This window comes from Hippocampus bargibanti, linkage group LG04 (genome assembly GCF_051943395.1).
Source record: "Hippocampus bargibanti isolate YZ-2025 linkage group LG04, ASM5194339v1, whole genome shotgun sequence".
NCBI classification, from domain to species: domain Eukaryota; kingdom Metazoa; phylum Chordata; class Actinopteri; order Syngnathiformes; family Syngnathidae; genus Hippocampus; species Hippocampus bargibanti.
The window spans coordinates 16527953-16550000 of record NC_142737.1 but is presented as its reverse complement, the minus strand read 5'-3'; the positions used below and the strand labels follow the sequence as shown (position 1 = coordinate 16550000).

At 41.5% G+C, this 22048-nt stretch overlaps 2 protein-coding genes across 3 annotated transcripts in view; both read left to right on the top strand.

The window, feature by feature from the left end:
- The window catches only part of LOC148899272 (sodium- and chloride-dependent GABA transporter ine), a 45870-nt gene extending 41167 nt beyond the window's left edge, over positions 1 to 4703 (top strand). The window contains exon 14 of the transcript XR_016114705.1: positions 3173 to 4703. The gene's annotated coding sequence lies outside the window, so the exon portion shown is untranslated. The remainder of the gene's footprint in view (positions 1 to 3172) is intronic.
- Positions 4704 to 11301: 6598 nt separating this feature from the next.
- Positions 11302 to 22048, top strand: part of wscd2 (WSC domain sialate O sulfotransferase 2) — a 77125-nt gene continuing 66378 nt past the window's right edge. For both annotated transcript variants that reach the window (XM_088994383.1, XM_088994384.1), the window contains exon 1: positions 11302 to 11706. The gene's annotated coding sequence lies outside the window, so the exon portion shown is untranslated. The remainder of the gene's footprint in view (positions 11707 to 22048) is intronic.

Below are 22048 nucleotides of genomic sequence, written 5' to 3'. Positions count from 1 at the left end.
TCCACACGCTTCTTATCACCTCCAAAATAAAAATGATGCAGCAGTGAATAATAAACTCAATAAATCAACTGCAGGTCTACTTTTGATTCTGCATCACGAAAAGGACATGACAAATATCCAGTGAGTCCAACGAACCTGGTGAGTGTGTCTTTTCTGTTGATGATGATGATGATGAAATAGGAACCCTCATTGGTTTCAGTGCCTCAAGTGATAATTCATTAAGTTAAAGTTTTGAGCAACTGTGACAACAAATATACTCTCATGTATATGATGAAGATGACGAGTGACGTCTATTTAGAACAGGGGTGTCAAAGTCATTTTTTGCCGTGGGCCACATTGTAGTTATGGTTTCCTCTCGAGGGCCGTTATGAATTTGGGGAACCCATTAGAATGTTTAAATCCCTTCAAATATTACATATAGAGCACACAGCAAATTAATGAATAACTCGTTTTCAAATCTGAAGTCAAGAATAATGACTTTTATTGTGGTTGACATCCAAAAATATGAAATTTTGGCTCAGATTTTAGCAATCATCATGGAATTTAACAAGTTTGATTTGCTTTCGCAGGCCGAAAAAAATGATGTGGCGGGCCGGATTTGGCCCGCGGCCCTTGACTTTGACACCTGTGATTTATAAGAACTGCAAAAAAAAAAAAACTGTTGTATACTGCTGTATACTGCTTATGCAACAATAAGACCAAGCTTTTAATGTGACTCCACAGGCATATTGATTAACTAACTATCAGTGTTGTTGCCCCAAGGAGCAGTGATGCAACCATGCAAGTAAATTACAGTTGCTTCAGTGGGACTGGAAGCCAAGGTGATGAGTGTGGTATGAGATTTTATTTTGTTATTTTTCCGAATAAACAGTTGATCTGAATCAAGTTTTCGCAACTTTAGTTGCTGTGAGCTGAATACACTTCTGTCACCTTACTTGAACATTCCTGAATCGACATAGCAATCAGGCTTTTTTGCTTTTCATCCTTGATTCTAAACCGCTTGTCACCGTTGTTTTATTTCATTTTATTTTTTCGGCTATGAAATAACTCTGGCAGCCTTGGAGAGCACAGGGGGGAGATAAATCAAAAACTGCAGCAATGCATTTCCTATTAGCATTTAAAAAAAGAGGAGGAAAAACCAGAATCACTTTGTATAACGATTGTGCAAATCAACATTGTGTCAAAGTACATGCATTGTACTCTCAGTTAGCAGAAAATGTTTTGTGCTCGCAATCAACAATGATCATGAACATCCTTGAGTGGCCCCAAGAACAACTATTCAAAGACTGCAGACTTCGTTTTTTATTTCTGTAACATTGAGAGGTCGACTGACTATGCAGCTGTTATTATTATTGACACGTTTTATGTGTCCATAATTTGAGACAAAATATGCCATCAATGAGATCTGCATTTTTATTAACCTGATTTCACTTTGAATGCTTCAAGATATTGGTGATGGATCCCCTTGGGCGTATGCGGGGAAGGAGTGTGTGGGTGGATAATGAATCAATACAGAGGTCAATGAACATGACACGTAATAATCAAGTGTTTGACATGAAAAAGTTACTTGTTAGCAATATCTCCCAAGTAAATGAGAAAGTGGATGTCAAATCAATGGTGGCAGTTGCTTTTGAAAACAGGCCACTCTATATTGATGCAATTTGACCAAGTGCGGATCTGCGTGGCAGTGGAAAGCACTGTCTGTCACGATTTGCAAGGTGGTGGTGGTGGACCCCAAAAAAGCAGGCAGAAGGCAGGAGCAGGGTGTATTTGACAAATTGTATTAAATAAAGTCAGCAGGAACAAAATCTCATGCAACAAAGTCATCAGAACAGAAAGGTCCAAAGTAGCAAACAAACCCAGGAGTAAAACATCACAAGATGAAACAAACCTGACTGGGTGAAACAAACAATGACCCGACACAAAATCAAAACCTTTTAACTGCCACTGATTAAAACAACCAACACCTGTGCAGCTGCAGGCGGGGCCTAAAGTGCCACTCGTTAGTCGCAAACTGAAATGTGACACTCTCAGGCCATTATGAAAAATGCATTTGCACACTTTGTATGTGATCACTGTATGTCAGGGGTGTGAAACGCATTTTTTTTCCCGCGGGCCACATTGTAGTTACGATTTCCTCTCGAGGGCCGTTATGAATTTGGGGAAACCATAATAATGTTTAATCTCCTCCACATAATACATACAGAGCGCGCAACAAATTAAAAAAGATCTAGTTTTGAAATCTGAAGTCAAGAATAATGACTGTTATTGTAGTTTACATACGACAATTTGACATTTTGGTTTGAACTTTAGCAATTTACTTTCGTGGGCCGAATAAAATGATGTGGCGGGCCAGATTTGGCCCCTTGGCCTTGACTTTGATAACAGTGCTGTATGTCATTTGCAACAGAGAGTATTTTTTGTGGCACTAAGTGGAAATGCTCACTTTTTCCTTGGCAAGGTATTTCTACTTGTTGGTGTTGGTGGTTGGTTCATTTAACAGATAAAATTGGTTTGAGACAGCACATTACAACAACTCTGCAAAGTCACAACAAGAGACATGTTGTTCGGTAAATTCCTCTTTTCTTGCGTCAATAAAAAGTGAGCTTGATTATTTTTTTTGTAGAGATGTATTTTTTTCTTCTGCCAATGTTTCTGCTCGTGCCCTTTGAGTTGATTTCAATTAGCACAGACATAGTTCAAAAACAACTTGACTTCAGGGTGCGGCAATCCTCACGTGTTTTTGAGTGTCATCCGTGCGCTGGTTGTAAATTAGGATCCAACCACCAGCTTGTGTTTTCCTGGCTACACACTCGCAGTCAACTGGTTGCGTTTCAATTGTGATGATGGTATAAAGAAAGCAATGTTGACTTTCCCATGAGCATTTTTTTAATCTCTTGTGACAATTAATCATGGAATGCCACTTCAAAGCATGTCTTAAACGGGCAAAAATTCCGAATGACTCGTGTTGACAAAACGTTTGCGTGTTTAAGAAACCTGAACTGACGAATTGGCCTCGTGATATCACTGGAATGTCTTTCAAAACAAACAAAAATTATCATTTTTTTAAAATCTGAACTTAAAAGAAATTACTGTGTATGTTTACCCCTTGTTACATTGCAAGAAAAAAACGCAACAGCTTAATTTTTCACGTCTCCCCTTTTCTTCAAAGGCTACACTGCCCCGTCGGATTTCTCAAGAGGCTTTCTTTGTGAGCAGCACCAGCGCTTTTCCCTTGGGTTAAACCATCTTCAAGAATACAAACAGGTGATCTATGGGATTGTGCATACAAGTCTCACTATTAATAGACATATATGATACTGCAAATGTTCAGATTATAAAAAGATAAATATGAGATCCAAGGGTAACGCTGCGCACGTTGACACGTTAATTGTTTGCGCACGTTGACACGTTGAGTGTCGGAGACTACACAAATGACTGCACCTCAACGCACCCAGCTGTCAAATTCATAGAGTTCGCAGACGACACCACGGTCATCGATCACATCAAAGACGGCAACGAGTCTGCGAAAGTGGAGCAACTGGAGCTCTGATGCTGCTGACATAATCTAGAGCTGAACACGCTCAAGACGGTAGAGATGATTGTGGACTTCAGGAAACATCCCGCACTACAGCTACCCCTCACACTATCCAACTGCACCGCGTCAACCGTCGAGACCTTCAAGTTCCTGGGAATCAGTCTCCCACGACATGATGTGGAAGGTCAACACCAACTCTATCCTGAGAAAGGCCCAACGAATCACGGTTTGGTTCGGGGCCGCCACAAAAATGGACAAAATCCCACTTCAATGGACAGTTAGGAAGACATAAAAATTCCTGAGTACCACCTTACCCAGTTTTGAGGTCTTGCACACTGCCAGAATCATGACAAGAGCACGGAAAATCCTCCTGGACCCTCCGCACCTTGCCCACCACCTTTTCCAGCTACTCCCCTCAGGCAGGCGCTACCGATTATTACGCACCAAATCCAGCAGAGATTTAAACAGCTTCTTCCCTCTCGCCATTAACTCTCTCAAGAGTAACCCAAATCTAACTGTCCAGTGCCCCTTTGCAATTTTGCACAACCCTGTGGAACAGCATCCCGTTATAATCCTTGTAGCTCCAGCTCTGTACTCATTTGAACCACTGTCTGCTTGATACTTTGCACATGGTCTCACAGTTATTCCTGAAAGGTACCACTTACATTAAGGAATTTGCTTGGATTAGCCTTTATTAGTCTCATCTCATCTCATTTTCCATACCGCTTATTCCTCATTAGGATCGCGGGGGTTGCTGGAGCCTATCTCAGCTGTCTTCGGGCACGAGGCGGGGGACACCCTGAATTGGTTGCCAGCCAATCGCAGGGCACACAAAGACATACAACAGTCACTCTCACACTCACACCTAGGGACAATTTGGAGTGGTCAATCTGCCTGCCATGCATGTTTTTGGAGCATGGGAGGAAACCGGAGGACCCGGAGAAAACCCACGCGGGTCCGGGGAGAACATGCAAACTCCACACAGGGAGGCCAGACCGGGACGCGAATCGGCGACCTCTGTACTGTGAAGCCGGTGTGCTAACCACTCGACTACCGGGCCGCCCGCCTTTATTAGTGTCCTCCATATTTATTTTTTTGCATGTCTTTTTTTATGATGATCCTAGTGCAGCGTGTTCTACCGGAGACAGATTCCTTGTTTGTTCTACGTATTTGGCCAATAAAAATTCTGATTGTGATATGGACATCAAACTGAGCCATCATAGCAAGTATTTCATCAGTTGTCACATTTTCAACATGAATCTCCATCCTCCACCTACCTTCTCATGCCGCAGCAACTTCATACCTCCGCCAACGGGTTCCCCCGAGAGATGAGATTTTGCACAATGAGCCCATTATCATCTATTTAGATGCCTTTGCTTCTGCATGGGATATAACCCAGAAGCAATATGACACAGGCCACCGCAGAATGACGCCAACTTGCGGTATAGATATATGAGAGCCTGCCACCGTATTGCTCGGGCCTCAATTTGATCCCCCGCGTGATTGAAACTCCACTTTTGACCTCGAATAATGCATACATTTGTCTCCAAGCGGCGCGGAATAACACAAGGGATGCTTTGCATTTATTTGCAAATGCGGGGATGCGAGGCTTTTCCATGTGCTGTCTGAGCGAATAAGAGAACAAATCCTTTTACCCCCCACCAACCTCCTCGAACATACACATTTTCGGATGCTATTGTTTGGCCGCGGTCCCGCCCTGTCTGCTTTATTCAGCCTGAGTAATATCGCCACTTGCGCACTGGCGATTTTTAAACTGCCTCTCTTAAGTTGGAGACCATCTCTGAGTCACCATGCAGAGAAGAGTAATTGTAGGTGACAGCACTACGGGCGACGGCACAGACAACAAGCAAACCATGAATTAATGCTGCTGGAGTATGCAGAGTCATCTCTGTTGTGTCAGCACGAGATCCCTTCAGGACAGGCCAACATTTAATGGCCTGCTCAATCAGCTGATGATCCATGTGGCATCCACTAACCTCACGGGTAGGGCGATGTTTCTTTCATTAACTCTTCTTTGCGTAACTTTGATCGACGAGTATGCTCGTGTCCTCTCCAATATCCTCGCGTGTATATCATGCGCGCACCGGCTGCTTGCATGCGAATTGTCTCTGCGTGTAAACGCTCTTTAAAGATCTGGTTGGGACAGTGCCTCTAAGACATTGATTTCATTGCAGAGGCTGTCAGGGATGAGAATGATGGGCCTGATTGAAGAGATGTAGTTTACACACAAGGAGATTTGCGCCGGAACAGACTGAATGATCGGCCCAATCCCACTCCAGAAGTCGTGCGTGCAGCTGCAAGAGCAGCAGCGGAACAGCTGGAAGTGGGTTTGACTGAGGTGAAGCCGATGAAGATGTCAGGATTAAAATCCAAATTCACAACAGGGAAAAAAAAAACCTCGGCGTAATCGAATTATTTGCAGAAATAATGTTTGAATTTGTGCATTCATGAACACATAAGTTCCCAAACAAGATCATTTGATTGAAAACAAAAAAAACAAAAACAAACAGAAAAAGACACGCTAAATATCACCAACTGTTACGACTGACCGCCATCTGGCCACACAAACACATACACTTGTTTGTCTCTTACTCTAAACTGTACCTAACCCCAAATCACATGAACACACAACTGTACACACAAACACACATATACACACACGCACACACACACACACACACACACACACACACACACACACACACACACACACACACACACACACACAATTACACACACACACACACACGTACGCACACACACACACACACACACACGCACGCACACGCACACACACACACACACAAGAGCGCACAATATAACATGGGTTTGATATATGAACTCAGGAAGCGGATGAATCAGCACGATAGGACCACAAATGTATGCAAATGCTTATTATTAGTAAACAAATACCAACACCCCCCCCCACTCCTCCCTCCACAAGATGCAGAAAAAAACTTCTCTGATGAAGTGGTGTGAAATTACTGTGTCGTAATCATTATGCTACATCATACTCGGACACGTTTATAATTTAGGGACAACATTCCGTATTTTCCGGTGTATAAGGTGAGATATATATATATATATATACAGTAAAGTCTCGTTATATCGATATCGGATATATCGATAGTTCCGGTTATATCGATATTTTTTCGGACTCCCTTGAATATCGATATAACGAGACTTTACTGTATATATATATATATATATATATATATATATATATATATATATATATATATATATATATATATATATATATATATATATATATATATATATATATATATATATATATATATATATATAGATACATATATACACACACACACGAAACGGAGCAATCTTAAATAAGGCAGAGATTTTCAAACACCTGCCTTGGCTTAGATTGTGCAACTACACCTAAGGGAAGTGTTAAATCGTGCAAGGATAGTGTGTTAAAAACAACAAGAACAAGAAAGAAAATAAATAAAATGTGTACTCTCAAAGACAAACTGGTCTCCAACCCTGATCCCAGCAGTACAAAAAGAAACACACACAAAAAAAACTGCTGTTCAATGTCATTGGGTCTGTTTTCTCTTCTTGTGCCGTGTTTCATTTTTACAGTGAGGCAATCACAAGCTCCCAACTGACATTCACATTAAGTGCGCTGGCATGAGAGCTATTTCTTATCGCGCTATAATTTCTTTTTCAAATAGGTGAACTCTTTTGGGTGAGTTGCACATGAAAATGGTCTATGAACATCAAAGGATTATTTTCAAGATCACGTGTGCAAAACTCACTTCAGTTCAAGTCTCCTTGTGTCTTGAGACCTTTGTGAATAAATTAATACTCGACATAAATGATTTTTCGAAAGCTTTTGCAGAAATCAGGTTCAACACGACAAAAGTCCATTGATCGTGCATTTGTGGAAATGTCACGGTTTGGAATTGAAGCGGATTTACATGGGACAGAAGATGTGAGACAGTCTCCTTTCCTCAATGGATGCTCCAGCTTTGTGTTAGCTTTCAACATTTAGCTGGTAATAGACGTGCACATTTCACCATGGCATCCCTGATCCACTGGTGAAAGGGATGATTTGATCCTCTCATCTTTCATTTTAATACATCCAACAAAGAGGGTGCAGAAAGTGCTGAAGATTGAAGGACTGTATCTTTATGTGGTCACATTATTTTGTTATTTTTTTGTGTTCTTTTGACTTCTAGATGCCGCCGCGAGAGTGGCTGCCTTGACAGCAGCAGTTCCTGTATTGTGTTTTTCTATTTCTTCTTTTCCTTTCCTCTTCTTTCCATAACCTTGCTGCTATACATTTCTCCACTGCAAGACTAATAAATACCAATCCAATCCATTTGAAAAATGATGTCAAAAAGAGGCAGTCGCTGCCTGGCTCAGAGGCACTTTGTTTCTGCGAAGAAAAGTGCTCACTTCAGGAACCTTCAGGAATACTTTTTGATACCTTTGCTTGCTAAACTCATTCCTTCCAGATTGATCTTTGTATTTATGGTTCAGTTTCTATTTGGGATGTTTTATCCAACGCTCAGCTGCTCTATAACCTTGAACATGAAAGCGTACAACATATTTTGTAAAAGATAAGCTGAGTAAGAGACCTCCAGTGTGTGGGAAAAGAATCTACAGCTATGCCAGAGGAGCGTGATAAATAGATTTGAACTTTGCTGTCAGAATAAGAATTATATCATCAAATATAAGTAACAAATCAGTGTACAGTACCAATATACCTTTTCCGGGAGCAGGTGTTAAAAATAAAGGTTAGGCTACACATTGAAGAGATTGATGACTGGGGATGTGTTTACATCACTAGAGTCGGTTATAAAATTATGAATCCATAATAGAAACTGAACCTGGATTTTCATTTTCACCCAACTAAAAAAAAATCTGCTTCAATCAATTCACAATGTTCCAAAGATTCCACCGCATATAGCTATATTGTACGTTTTAAGACTCGTGCTGAAATATTCCGGAAGTCTTGTTTTCGAGTTGGTGACGATTCCTGACGTGACGTCACGTCAGGAACGCCCCTGACTAAGAAAGCGACACATAATGCATTTTGGGTACTTTGTTTGGTCTGAAAACATCGTGTTGATTCGTGTTGATCGCAAAATTAGAAGAAAAACATAAATAACGCGACGGTGAATCGTTATGTGTTTCACCAAGACTACTATTTGATACTAGTTGACACAAGTTCCCAGCAGACAAATCAGCCCATTTCCAACAGAGCTTGTGCGCCATCTTGTGCCTTTTCTGCGAGCTACATTGGCGTCCAGACTCCTCAAAATGATACGGAAGGACTTCTTTAATCGATTGAAAACATGTATGCTTACCTCTTCAGAACTAATTGAATCATATTCATAACTGGATGAGTAACAAGAAAGCATCTTCTCCGAATCTGAAGCCATTGTTTTGATTCTAGAGCAAGGCAAGATGTCCTGGCGTGATGTCACGAACAAGGGGGTGGGACCTTCTGAAACTCGCCTTTTCCGACGTCATTTTGAAGTAGTTTTTTATTGGTGTTTTGGGTATTCTAGATGCTATAAACGTTTTTCTGATGTCAGTTAGGAAACAAAAAAAATGATGTCGGTTGTTGTCACCAGTGTCACCTGTGGATCAGGGACGCCATGGTGAAATGGGCACGTCTATTAGCAGCTAAATGTTGAAAGCAAACAAATTATTTTAGAACTGTTGGTTTACAAGTACCGTATTTTCCGGTTTATAAGGCGCACCAAAAAGCTTTGATTTTCTTCAAAAGATGACCCTGCGCCTTATACGCAGGTGTGCCTTATATGTGAAATAATATTGAGCCCCAACAGGTCTCCTAACTACTGTCAGCAGCCACCAACGCCATTTCCCCCCTCCTCTATAGAAGAAGTAGTGTGTAACAACCTCAACTGTGGTGTGCCTTATATTTGGAAAATTATATATATTTATATATTATATTTGGATTTTCTTTCATTCATTAAAGGTGCACCTCATACTCCGGTGCGCCTTATATATGGAAAAGGTTTAAAAATACAGCATTCATTGGGGGTGCACCTTTTAATTCGGGAAATCCAGTATTTCTGAAACAGTTTATCCTATCCCAGCTGACGGTGCAAAAAAATGGATCACACCACGAGACCCGTTGCCATTCGTTTGCACGGCATACAGACGGACTATCATTCAGACACACATTCACATTGTGGCTGAGTGGAAAACTGAACATGCTGTCCGCACAGAAGTCAGTCTATTCCATCACTACGCCATCTGTGACCACTACATCATGTCTTTTTAGTTGAAGATTTTATTTGACTTTTATGCGCAATACATTTTAAATGAAGCATTACGGCAGTGGTGGATGAATGTGTGAATATGTGTCATTGTAAAGCGCATATTGGGCTCCATATGGTGTAGTTCAGATAGTCGACAATCTTTTGACAGTGAGAGCTACTTAATCCATAATTCTGAAATGAGAAATTTGCTAAAATGACCTTTAACCCCGTGTGGGGTTAACATCAGTGGATGTCATTACTATGTGCCAAGTTCGGGTTTGTGAAGCCCGTTGTGATTACAGGCTTTGATATTCACATATGGATTTTTGTGAAGACAAGCGTTCATATTTTCATCCATCCAATCCTTATCGCTCATCCAAGGTCGGGTCGCAGGCGCAGCAGCTTCAATAGGGAAGCCCAGACCTCCCTCTCCCCAGCCACTTCTTCCAGCTCTTCAAGGCGGATCTCGAGGCGCTCCCAGGCCAGCTGGGTGACATTGTCCCTCCAGCGTGTCCTAGGTCATCCTCGGGGTCTTTTGCCAGTGAGGCATGCCCGGAACGCCTCACCACCCCATCTCATATGGCTCCTGACCGATCATTTCTGAAACTGAAGCAGGACAATGTTCTCAGTGACTAGGACACAATTTCGTAATTGAGTGCCATTAAGAATCACCATGTTTGAGGAATATCTTTGTGCACGTCAAACTTGGAGGAGTGAAATTTGGTTATAGTGAGTTGAAACTGCAAATTTGCTTTCGGTATGTATGATACCGTATTTACTGGTGTACAAGGCGCACCCAAAAGCCTTCATTTTCGTCAAAAGATGACCCTGTGCCTTACAAGCAGGTGCACCTTATATGTGAAGTAATATTGAGACAAAACAGGACTATCAGCAGCTACAGACTCCATTTTCCCCATAAGAAGACGTAGTGTGTATTTACCCCAGCCTCTACTGTAGCACCTTATAATGTAGTGTGCCTTATATTTGTAAAACATTTATATATTTCTCTATTGTATTTCGAAAACGTAATTCATTCAATGGAGGTGCGCCTTATATATGGAAAGGTTTGAACATACACCCACTATTCATTGGGGGTGCGCCTTATACTCTGGTGCACCCGATACAACGGAAAATACGGTACTTTTCAAGAATAAAACCATTGCCAAGTAGAGGAACACATGCGCCTGCTACACTACTGTGTTTTTATGCCATTTTCGAACCCTGACGGAATACATAAACGTGTGTTGTCTGTTTTCTTGTCATCTTCAATGTGTGTCAAACACTCTCGGTGGAAATGAGCTCACAGTGTATATTTGCCCCATTTGCCCATTGGATGGCCCCAACCAAAATAAGTTTGTCCTCAAAGGTGCCCCACAAAGACGTTTCCCAAAAGCGCCCCAGCGTGATGTTGTGTCTCTTTAAGAGCACCAGGCAGTGCTGTTGGTCCGCGTATGGAGCTCATCCGCGCGGGGCTGGCTGGCTCTCCGCAGAGTTCGAGCGCCGTCCTTCAGTTCGGGCGGCCGAAAACTGGTCCCCACAGCCCGCCTAGCAAACCGTGCCGCGGCCGGAGCAGATGCCAAGGGTCGGGAAGCGCGGGGTGGGTGGTCTGCCTGGAGCGGGCGGGTGAGCACCGGGTGGCCACAATAGTTGTTTTCGCCCTCTCAGAGTGCTGGAAACTGCGTGTCGCGGCACATCTGCGGTGCTGTAGATTATTCAAGAGCACCCAGACGGCGTTGGAGCTGATGGGATTGAACGGAGAAACTACAGACATTGCGAGCTGCCTGCTTCTCGGAGAAATGTGTTGAGATCCCCCGGTTGACGAGGGGAGAAAACAAACATCTCGCCACAGCAAACCATCTCCTACAGCCTTTTCCCCAGACTCAGGTAACATATTTTCAAATCTTTTTTCTCATCGAAATCTGAGCGCCAATGAGTTCAATGCGCGCAAATGTTACAGAAGTGTGAAAATACTCACAATATGTCACAGCTGGGGAACAGACCATAATAAGTGATACAGCAAGGGCATGTTTTACTGTGGAGTTTTTTTTTTTAATGTGCTGCAACTTGTTAAAGAAAAGCACGATCAGGAATTATATTTGTCTGATTTAGGAGAAGATAATATCTCTGGCGAATTTGTGGTATTCTTGCCCCTTACACATTTTATTTATTTAACCGTTTCCCACATCGATTTAAGCACTTTATGACAGATTTTAGATGTCCCTTGGGTAACCAGTGGCTCAGTTCAGTGTTTCTCAACCAGTGCCATGACAGATGATCAGACATGGCACACAAAATCGTCCAATATCACTTCATTTGTCCATAAATCATAATCCATTACGCATATATTTTTGTCTATGTGACAGGTAGAACAATTAAATGCTCTTCCATAAGATGTCTGAAAGTCGAAATAAACTTGTGTATCCACCTGTTGCATTTCATATAACACAATAAGTCATAGCTTCTTGGGTGTATAGCAGCTTTGCGTGCAAATAAACAGGTGCAAATTTCACAATGGTCATGGAAATGTTTGGATAAATTGAGACAAAAATCAGCATCAGTTCAGTATTCACATCTTTTGTAAAATAGCAGTTTGGAGTTGTGCTGTTAGATTTTTCTCAAGATGCACACTGGCGCTTGGACAGCAATCATTTACTCCGCAAGTGTGAAGCAGCCCGACTTCCATTGAGTGCTAATTTTTAACTAGTGGCACAATTATGATGCAGAACACATCCCGGCACTAAACCCACATCATCGCCTTTCATTCAGATATGTACTTTAGAAGATGAGCCTTCACATTAAACATTGGTGTGCCTTGTACTGGATGTGTACATTTGGTCGGCTCAATGGCCCCAACATTAGATATTTAAATGAGCTCGACTCGGGAGAGTTGTTCCAAAGATTTTGATGGACAATATAAGGGAGATACCATTTGAATAATTTATGTCTTATTGTAATTGTTTCTATAAATTTATAATGGCTCTATCACATTAAGAGGTATTCCTTATGCTCTGCTCCTGTTAAATCACTGATGAACTATCAATTTCTTCTGAGTAGGATGTGGTGCAATTCTGAGCCGTTGCAAACTACAACCTTGGGTGCAAAAATCATTTGTAATTTAAAATAAATCTGCGCTGAGACATTTGTCTCTCTCTCTCTCTCTCTCTCTCTCTCTCTCTCTCTCTCTCTCTCTCTCTCTCTCTCTCTCTCTCTCTCTCTCTCTCTCTCTCTCTCTCTATATATATATATATATATATATATATATATATATATATATATATATATATATATGTGTGTGTGTGTGTGTGTGTGTGTGTGTGTGTGTGTGTGTGTGTGTGTGTGGTTTGGTTCGTCCGCCGAAAACTAGTTCGTATGCCAAGACTATATTCTTGCGAATTTGCGAATTTAATGTTCGTAAGACGAAAAGTTCGTGAACTAAAGCGTTCGTAAACTGAGGTATCATATATATATATATATATATATATATATATATATATATATAAAAGAAAGATGCCAGTCTGTTTGTTGGCTTCTGTCGAGGTGCCCTTGAGCAAGAGATCACCCCACCCAAGTCCACCTCGGTTACATTTGTCTAGTACTAGTACTATTTTCATTGCTTGCTCACTCTTGAGTCTCTGCTTGCATGCCAGCATATCTGTGATCTGGTGCGCCCTGTGTGCAACACAAAATTCACAGCAGAGTGTGAGTTGAATTTCCCGTTGAGGGATCATGTTGATGATTGATGATGCAAACCCCGTTGTTTAAAAAAACATGAACACACCGATTTGCAAATACTTTGCAACAGAGTTTATATTCAAAAACATTTCTTATATATTTATTGAACATGTTCCAAAAAAGCTGGGACAGGTATGTGCAACAACTTTCCTTTTAACAACACTTGAAAAGCATTTGGGAATGGATGATACTATTGCTCAAAGAGATCTTGGTGGAATTTAATTGACATTCTTGCTTACTGGACAGCATGTGTTACCTCTGAATACACGATGTTGTAAGGTTGTGAAAATTCAGTAAGTTATTTGTTTTATGTTTGAAAAAGAAGTAGGGAGAAATACAAACCTTTTCTTGTCCCGTATTCAATCTTGGTTTTCAACCTTGCAGCTTACGTACAGATGTTTTGTCAGATTCTCTGAATCTTTTCATGACCTTATGTACCATAGATGATGGAATCATCAATCATTCGAAAATGTTCATAAACTGTTGGACTGTTTGCTCACGCAGTTGTTCACATCCCATGATCTCATCCCATTTTCACTCGTGAACAATTGACTCTTTGGAGAATGTTCCTACTATATCAAATTTTCACACCTGGTTCCACTTACCCCGTAGACCAGGGGTGTCCAAAGTCGGTCCTTGAGGGCCGCCGTCCTGCCTGTTTTACAGCTCTCCCAGGAGCAACACACCTGATTCAAATCATCAGGACCATTTTGATGCTGCTTCAGAGCTGATCATTTGAATCAGGTGTGTTGCTCCTGGGAGAGCTGGAAAAGAGGCAGGACAGCGGCCCTCGAAGACCGACTTTGGACACCCCTGCCGTAGACAGTTCCAACCATGTGATTTTTGAGCATTCCTCCATTTTTCCAGGACTGTGTTGACCCTGTCCAACCTTTTTTGAATATATCACAGGGATCAAATTCAAAATATTTTCTTTGATGTCTCTTTAGCCAAACATAGGTTGGTCTTAATTCACTCACTGCCAGACATCTGCAAAAATGTGTCCACTCCAGTGCCAGGGTTTTTGTCATTGTTACTCGAATTCTAGGACCCACAGACTATTGAGTTTTAGGACTGCATAAACATTCAATACAGCATAAGAAACCTCAGACGATCTTCTTTCATCAGGAAAAAAGAGTCAATTCCTAAATTATATGAGTCTGGAGTTATATGAGCTTGAAATGATGGCGGCTGTCCAAAATACAATACATACATATTGGTTTATAAAGCACTTTAATAACAGCTGAAGCTGGAACAAAGCGCTAACATGGAAAAAAGGGAAATTCTGCACCCTTGTGGAAAAAAACATTGCCAGAGGCCATGTCCAATCCTTTATCGACACCCGAGCATGAAAAAACAAAACCCCAACAAATTCGGGAATGGCACTTTATGTCATATTTTCAATTCCTGAATACATTTGTGAATAGCAGTGAATGAGTTAGTTAACATAGTTTGACACCAACGGTGTCAAACTCATTTGAGGCGTAGGCCCCTTTGTCCTCCTGGGGGCGGTTATTAATTTGGGGAAGCCATTACAATGTTTAATCCCCTCCACATATCACAATGAATTAATGGAAGTTAAAAAAATATTTATTGTGGTCTACATGCGACAATTACAAATTTTGGTTCAGACTTTAGCAAACATCACAAGTTTTTTTTGCCTTGGCGGGCCAAATAAAATGATGTGGCGGGCCAGATTTGGCCCGTGGGCCTCTTCTTTGACACCTGTGTTTTACACGATGCCCCAACTTCATCGTCCCCCCCAATTAAAACACAAAACAAAAACGTAAATAAAATATATAGAATCCACATTATGAATGGGATTTTGTGATGTTGTATCAACTCGTGGAGTGCGTATGCCATTCATTCAACTTTCATGAAATCTTGTGCTTTGTTGACTGTATCATGTCCATCATCCAAATATTTGCATTCTTCTCAATGGAAACGGTTACACGTTGACGTGACTTCAAATCCACCTTGGCAGAAAAGCAACGCCACACAGAATCAGGCCTAGGAATTTAATGAGTGAATGGCAGCTTACTATAGCTGGATGCATCCATCTTCTCCCTCATTGTTTCAAATGGCCTTGGTATACTGTAGATCACCATATCGAACGAAACACTCAGCGCTTCATGAGAAACGCAAGGAGCGAGGTTTATGGCGGCTCTAAGAAATATCGCGGTACTGTTGAATTCGGCTGATGAATGGCAACTAATTGGTCATGCTGCTGCTCTTTCGGCATTGGGGAAGCCAGTAAATAAGAAGCATAGAGCACGACAGAGCCCTAGTTATACCGGTGGCGACACAGCGCTCAGTTCATCACTTCAACGTCCAGGCCGAGCCGAATTGATCAATAGCAGGAGTGTCTCTCTTTCACAGAAATTATAGCTCCCCTCCCTGTTGTGCGGTCCTGTAACACCCCGCTAATGGAACTTTGAATCCCATTATAGCATTATTAAGGTGCGCAAATGCGTGGACACTCATTAGAAAAAATAAAATCACATGAATTGCAGTGCTGGCAGGGTCTGTGTAACCCCGCTGGCTCGCTCCTCCCCTGAGGCAGAGGTGAACAGAGAAATATGCCAACTCAAAGCAATTCATATTTGGTGCACTGAAGAAAGGGAGCGTGCTGTTCCCACTGCCGCTGTGAATAATCATGGTCAAAGTCACAGCTTTTTGCGCCACCAGGAGCCCCCCTCTCCCCTCTTCGCGGCCAAAAAGAGCTTCAGCCTAAACAATTATACGGCACATTTGGTGTTGAATTCGAAGGGAGTTCAAGCTTGGCTCCTGCCGCAGAGGAGACATTCCTCACAGAACTGAAGTCTTGTCTAGTGACGGGTCGGCTGGCAGCAGAGTGTGAAGGCTGAATTCCTCCCGAGCTTATCTTTTCATCCTCTCAGCGACCTCTCGGGGACGTGCTTGCGGATCATATTCAATGGCCGCGGGCTTTGAAGATGGCCGGAGGAGCTGACAAGAATTAGACTTTGCTTTCTTGCGCTTGCCATCGCAGGGACACGACAAAGGTGTTATTTGAGTTGTGTGTCTGCTGGACATGGTACTCTCTCCTGATCCACTATATCAGCATCAAGAAAAGGATGTCAAGATCCTCATTAGAGAGCCAGTCCAGAAATAGCCTGGCATTAAATACTCTGCTTTAACAGCTCATGACGCATGGAACCTCTCCGACTATTGATAATGTCAGCCGTGCAAAAAACAGAATATCACATTAGTCATCTGAATTAAGGATTCAACTCTCACTTGTATCCCTAAAAAATACAAAAAACGGACCTTTCTGGAAAGAGGATAATCTTTCAAACACAGTTATCTCTGCCCAGATCCAAGGAAGGGGTCAACCTTGCTGCATGAACATCTCAGACGGATTATCCGCTTATGGAAGAATTATTCAGCACCCTAGACCCTTTTTTTCTTATTCTTTCTTTTTTCAGAGAACACTTCACTCCTTTTACAGGTGGTGGACAAATACCAAGTATTTTGTGGTGAGATAATTGTCTTTGGCATGTATGTGTCTAGCGTCCCCCCCCCAAAAAAAAAAACAAAAATAAAACACACACAAACACACACCGTATCCTCTGGTGTATAAGATTCCCCCAAAAGCCTTTGACCCTGCGCCTTATATGTGAAGTAATATTTAGCGACAAAGGGTCTCGCAACTACTGTCAGCAGCCACCGACTCCATTTCCCCCTGTAGAAGAAATAGTGCATAACCCCAGCCTCTACTGTCGCACCTTTATAATGTGGTGTGCTTTATATTTAGAATTTTTTTATATATATACTATTATATTTGGAAAATGTTTGTCATTCATTGCCTTATACTCCTTAAACACAACAACAAAAATAATCCCTTGATGATCTGGAATCAATCACAGAAACGCCCTTGGAGCCAGTTTACCGTCATTTGTTAACCGGCATGTTTTTGAAAAATGGAATGAATGTGGGGAACCTGGAGTCAAAATATGGAAGTGATCGTTGATTACGGTAGTTGTTGATTGTAGAAGTGGCAAAATGTAGTGCATTACCTGTATGATTGCAACCATCAGTGGCTGTTTTGATTCACTCCGGACTTGACCGGCTATAGAAGTACCAAAAACGCAGTTTTGGGAAGTTGACTCAACATATTTAGACATACAACATTTTGCTTCAAACGAGACTGGTAATGAAATAGAAGTTCAGAACCTTTAGAGATATTCTGACATTCCATAAAAAACATAATCACTCAAGAAATTTAAGGGCATTTTGCAGAACATGGTTTCTAAGGAAACCTGTGCAATTTGGCCAGTTGTTACTCCTTTAACTCATCTCAAATATACGCCAAGGAGGGTATTAAAAATACACTTGGATGAGCAACAGAGGACACGCGGTTAGTGCCTGTGCGGGTACAGTATTCACATTGCATCGGGTATTTTCCTTGTGAATGAGGATTGATTTAGAAATGTCGTGGCCAAGATGCCAATAAAAACATATTTTTTATGCATTGTTCTTTTGTAAACAAGCCATCTGTCAAACACCCATCCCAAATACCAATGCTCTTTTTGTTTTCGTAGAAGTATGGATTTTTTCCCCTCTGGCTCTCTCAGCATGAAATATGAAATACAATCTAATTTAAATCATTACTCACAAATCCTAATTTCTGTTTCCTTGATGATTAATGTAAAACTAGCTGTTATTGAAAATAACGTGACAACACAGTTCTCAATCATTTTGATGAAGCAAGAAAAAGGAACAAAATTCATGAAACTGGCAGTGTTTGGATTCTCCTGTCGGGTTCACATTTAGTCAGCAATAATGACCGAATGTCTAAATGGCTACCACAGGTGAAGCTTTCAGGCGTAGAATTGCATCCCGCCGAGGGCACAGATGTTGTCTTATTCTGTCAGATCTGATATGAGGAGAGGATAATGTGTGTGAATGTGTGTGTCTGTCTGTGTCGGTGTGTGTGTGTGTGTGTTTGAGAAGCAAGTGGGGGCTGAAGCAACATCCTGTTCATCTGTCTTTTCAAGCCATGCAAGGGAACAAATATTGCAACAATGGTGCAATGTAATAGTCTTTTGTAGGGGTCAAAAAGTGTAATTCATTGAGCTGGGTTTGCATATTTTATCCCACATTTCTTTCTTCGAATTGAGTAATTTAAACAATGTTCCGTATGTGGGGCTTATACCCACTCTACAATGCATCATGTTGTTTTTGTCATTTTCCTTTTTTAGCCACCTCTGTTATCCAGCCTTGCTATCTACAAGCCTACTAAAAAGCACAATGTTAAATTAATATCTCTCTATTGACCAACACTGCAGATGAACAACCATGATCTGAAACATTAACAAATGGGCAAACAAGTAATGTGATATCTGCTAAGATAAGTAATTAAATGAAAACCGAGTAGGAGGTAAAATTCGGGCTGTGTTGTGTATCAATCAAACAGCATTGTCATTGTTGCAAAAAGAAAAAAAGTCCTGAGCTCTTGTATTGGATTGATTGAGCTTTAACTTGCATATCTGTTGTGTCTAAAAAAAGACATCTAAAATATTCAATGAAAAAAAAACACTCAGATAGCTCGTGTCATCGACCCTGACCTATTTTCTTTGTCATTCAAGACGGCAGTGGTCCAGTAGATGTGAATTTGTCTCTTTGTATGAGAACAAGGTGACAGGGGGAGGTGCGATGGTAATTGAGCAAATGGAATAAGGTGCCAAGGAAAAGTGGGGAACCAGTGCATGTAAAGTGACACAGACGCTGTGTTCAGCAGATGACCTTGAGACGATGCCAGTTGCTCAGATTAGCACATCACACTGTAATTGCTTACCACCAGAAGCAGACCCCCGTTGTCCTTTCTTCAATGGGATCCCTGCTTGACTAAAAGGCCTTTGTTGGTGGGAAACAGCTGCTGGCTGGCTGGGCTCTGTTATGTGTACCTGCTGCTCCATCCTGGCAAATTCCTTCATCGGAAATTTTGTTTCGCAACTCCCCTGTCAGAAACGAGGGGCACCGTATGCTCCCAGTGAGTTCAAGACTCATTTGTCTTTTGGCTAATGGGCTTCCTGCGAAAATGTTGGCCAACATTGTTACACTGGAAATGACAGTTCCCCACAGTTAGCGAGCTGAAATGATGAAGAAAAGAAAGAGGAGAGGGAGTGACTTAAGGCACATTTATAATGCATCACGTTTCATAGTGGTCCCCAGATAGCATGTAAATACGTCCCCCGGGGCCTATGAGGAGCACATGGCTAACAATGGAGCTTATTACTTGCACCTTATGAGGTGATTTGATGTCACCAACTTGTCCACATCATGGCTTTTCTTCACTGTTGTCGTTGGGGAAAAAATGCAGTGTTTTGGAACAGATAAGAGTTGTGGTTTAGAAAAGTAGCACTTAACCTCTTCTGAATGAGGCACGCTTTTAGCTCTTCGATTAAATTTCAACCCAGCGAGAAATTCTGCTGCTTCTAAGAGCAATGAACACAAGCAGTGGAATTAAAGAGGACACACAGTTTTTGATGCGCATTAGATGTAAATGCTGATCTCGGAGAATTCATTGAATCAGATGACAGCGCAATGAGATGATATCTAAACTAATTTCGACGCAATTTTAGAATGTTTCTTGAGGGAGCACTAAATATTAATCCAGTTAACAGTGCATGTAGTGGATATTTCAAATAACACACACACACATACACGCACGCACGCACGCTCTCTCACACACACACACACACACACACACACACACACACACACACACACACACACACACACACACACACACACACACACACACACACACACACACACACACACACACACACACACACACACACACCGTATTTTCCAGTGTATAAGGCACATCCCCAATGAATGTTGTATTTTCAAACATTTCCCATATAGTCAAATAACACACTCACTCACTCACTCACTCACTCACACACACACACACACACACACACACACACACACACACACACACACACACACACACACACACACACACACACCATATTTTCCAGGGTATAAGGCGCCCCCCCCAATGAATGTTGTATTTACTTAATAGTAAGTTGTATAACTTTTTCCATATATACGGAGCACCAGACTATAGGTGCACATTCAATAAATGACAAAAAAAAATCCAAAATATAATACAGTGATACCTTGGTTTACGAACTTAATTGGTTCCCAGAAAGTGTGTGTCAGGCGAAAAGTGTGTATTACAAACATTAATTTCCCATAGGGAACCATTAAAATGAGAATAATCCGTTCCCAGGTCACCATAAAACACAATTTTCAACTAAATAAGTCTTAAAACTACGCACAATATACCTTATTTTATGTATAATAAATGTGCTATGGTATTGTAATTAAAGAAATAAACTGTGCTGGATAATAAAGTCATTTTATTTACCTTTGTGATGGTCGTTGATGGCTTGATGGAATGGATAGCTTTTTGCATAAAGTGTCGCAAAGAGCTCTGGGTTGCACATCTTAGACGTCGTGATATTGCAACAGTAACAGATGCAGGCAGACACACGGGAAACTTCATTAATACCTGGTTTCCTTGCTTGTTTGTTCTCTTCAAATTGTACAGATGGCTTGTGCGGGTTATTTGTGGAGCCTGATTGATGGGATATTTTAACCTTGCAGTCTACACTCTGCCTTTGAACTATCAATAAAGTTGAAACAAGTCCATATTTCACTGTGTTTTCAATCCATTTTCTCACTATGTCACTTTTGTTTTTGTTTTCACTTTTGTTTTTTGCTTCAAGCTCTGTCTTCTCCCTTTCGTGTGTGCGTGTGTTTCTGTGTATGTAACCCCTCCCCCCGCTCACTGCTGCGTGTGTCCTGCTGCGTGTGTCCCCTCCTTCCTGTACGACGGGTCTTGACCAATCACATGCAGCTTTAACCGAAGACTCGGGGAGGGGAATAGAGGACAAAAATAAGTCGGCTTCCATTTCCAGCTCCGTGTTAGGAGCTCCAAGAACCAGCTCCTTCGCAAACGACACATCACTCATTGTGGCGCTCCGTGTGTTTCCTGAAAAATAGTTTGTATGCCAAGATTATTGTCTCGCGAATTTAACGTTCGTAAGGCAAAAACTTTATATTATCACATTATAAGGCACTACTGTACAGAATAGGGTTACGCATTACTTCTTCTACAGGAGGAAATGGAGTCGGTGGCTGCTGACAGTAGCTGCAAGACCTGTTGTGGCTCAATATGACTTCACATATTAGGCGCACCGGCGTATAAGGCGCTGGGTCATCTTTTCAAGAAAATTAAGGGTTTTGGGTGTGCCTTATCCACCAGACAACACAGTATATATATACCAGTGGCGGACTGTCCAGGCCTGTAAAGCCTTCTCTGGTGGCCTAAAAATATCTGAATCATGGAGTGATGTTAACTATATTTTGTCCATGAATTCTTATTAAATAATTCCAAATTGTCTTTCAGCTTCCTTTCATTACTTTTGTTCATTTGTTACCAGGGTCAAAAATCTAC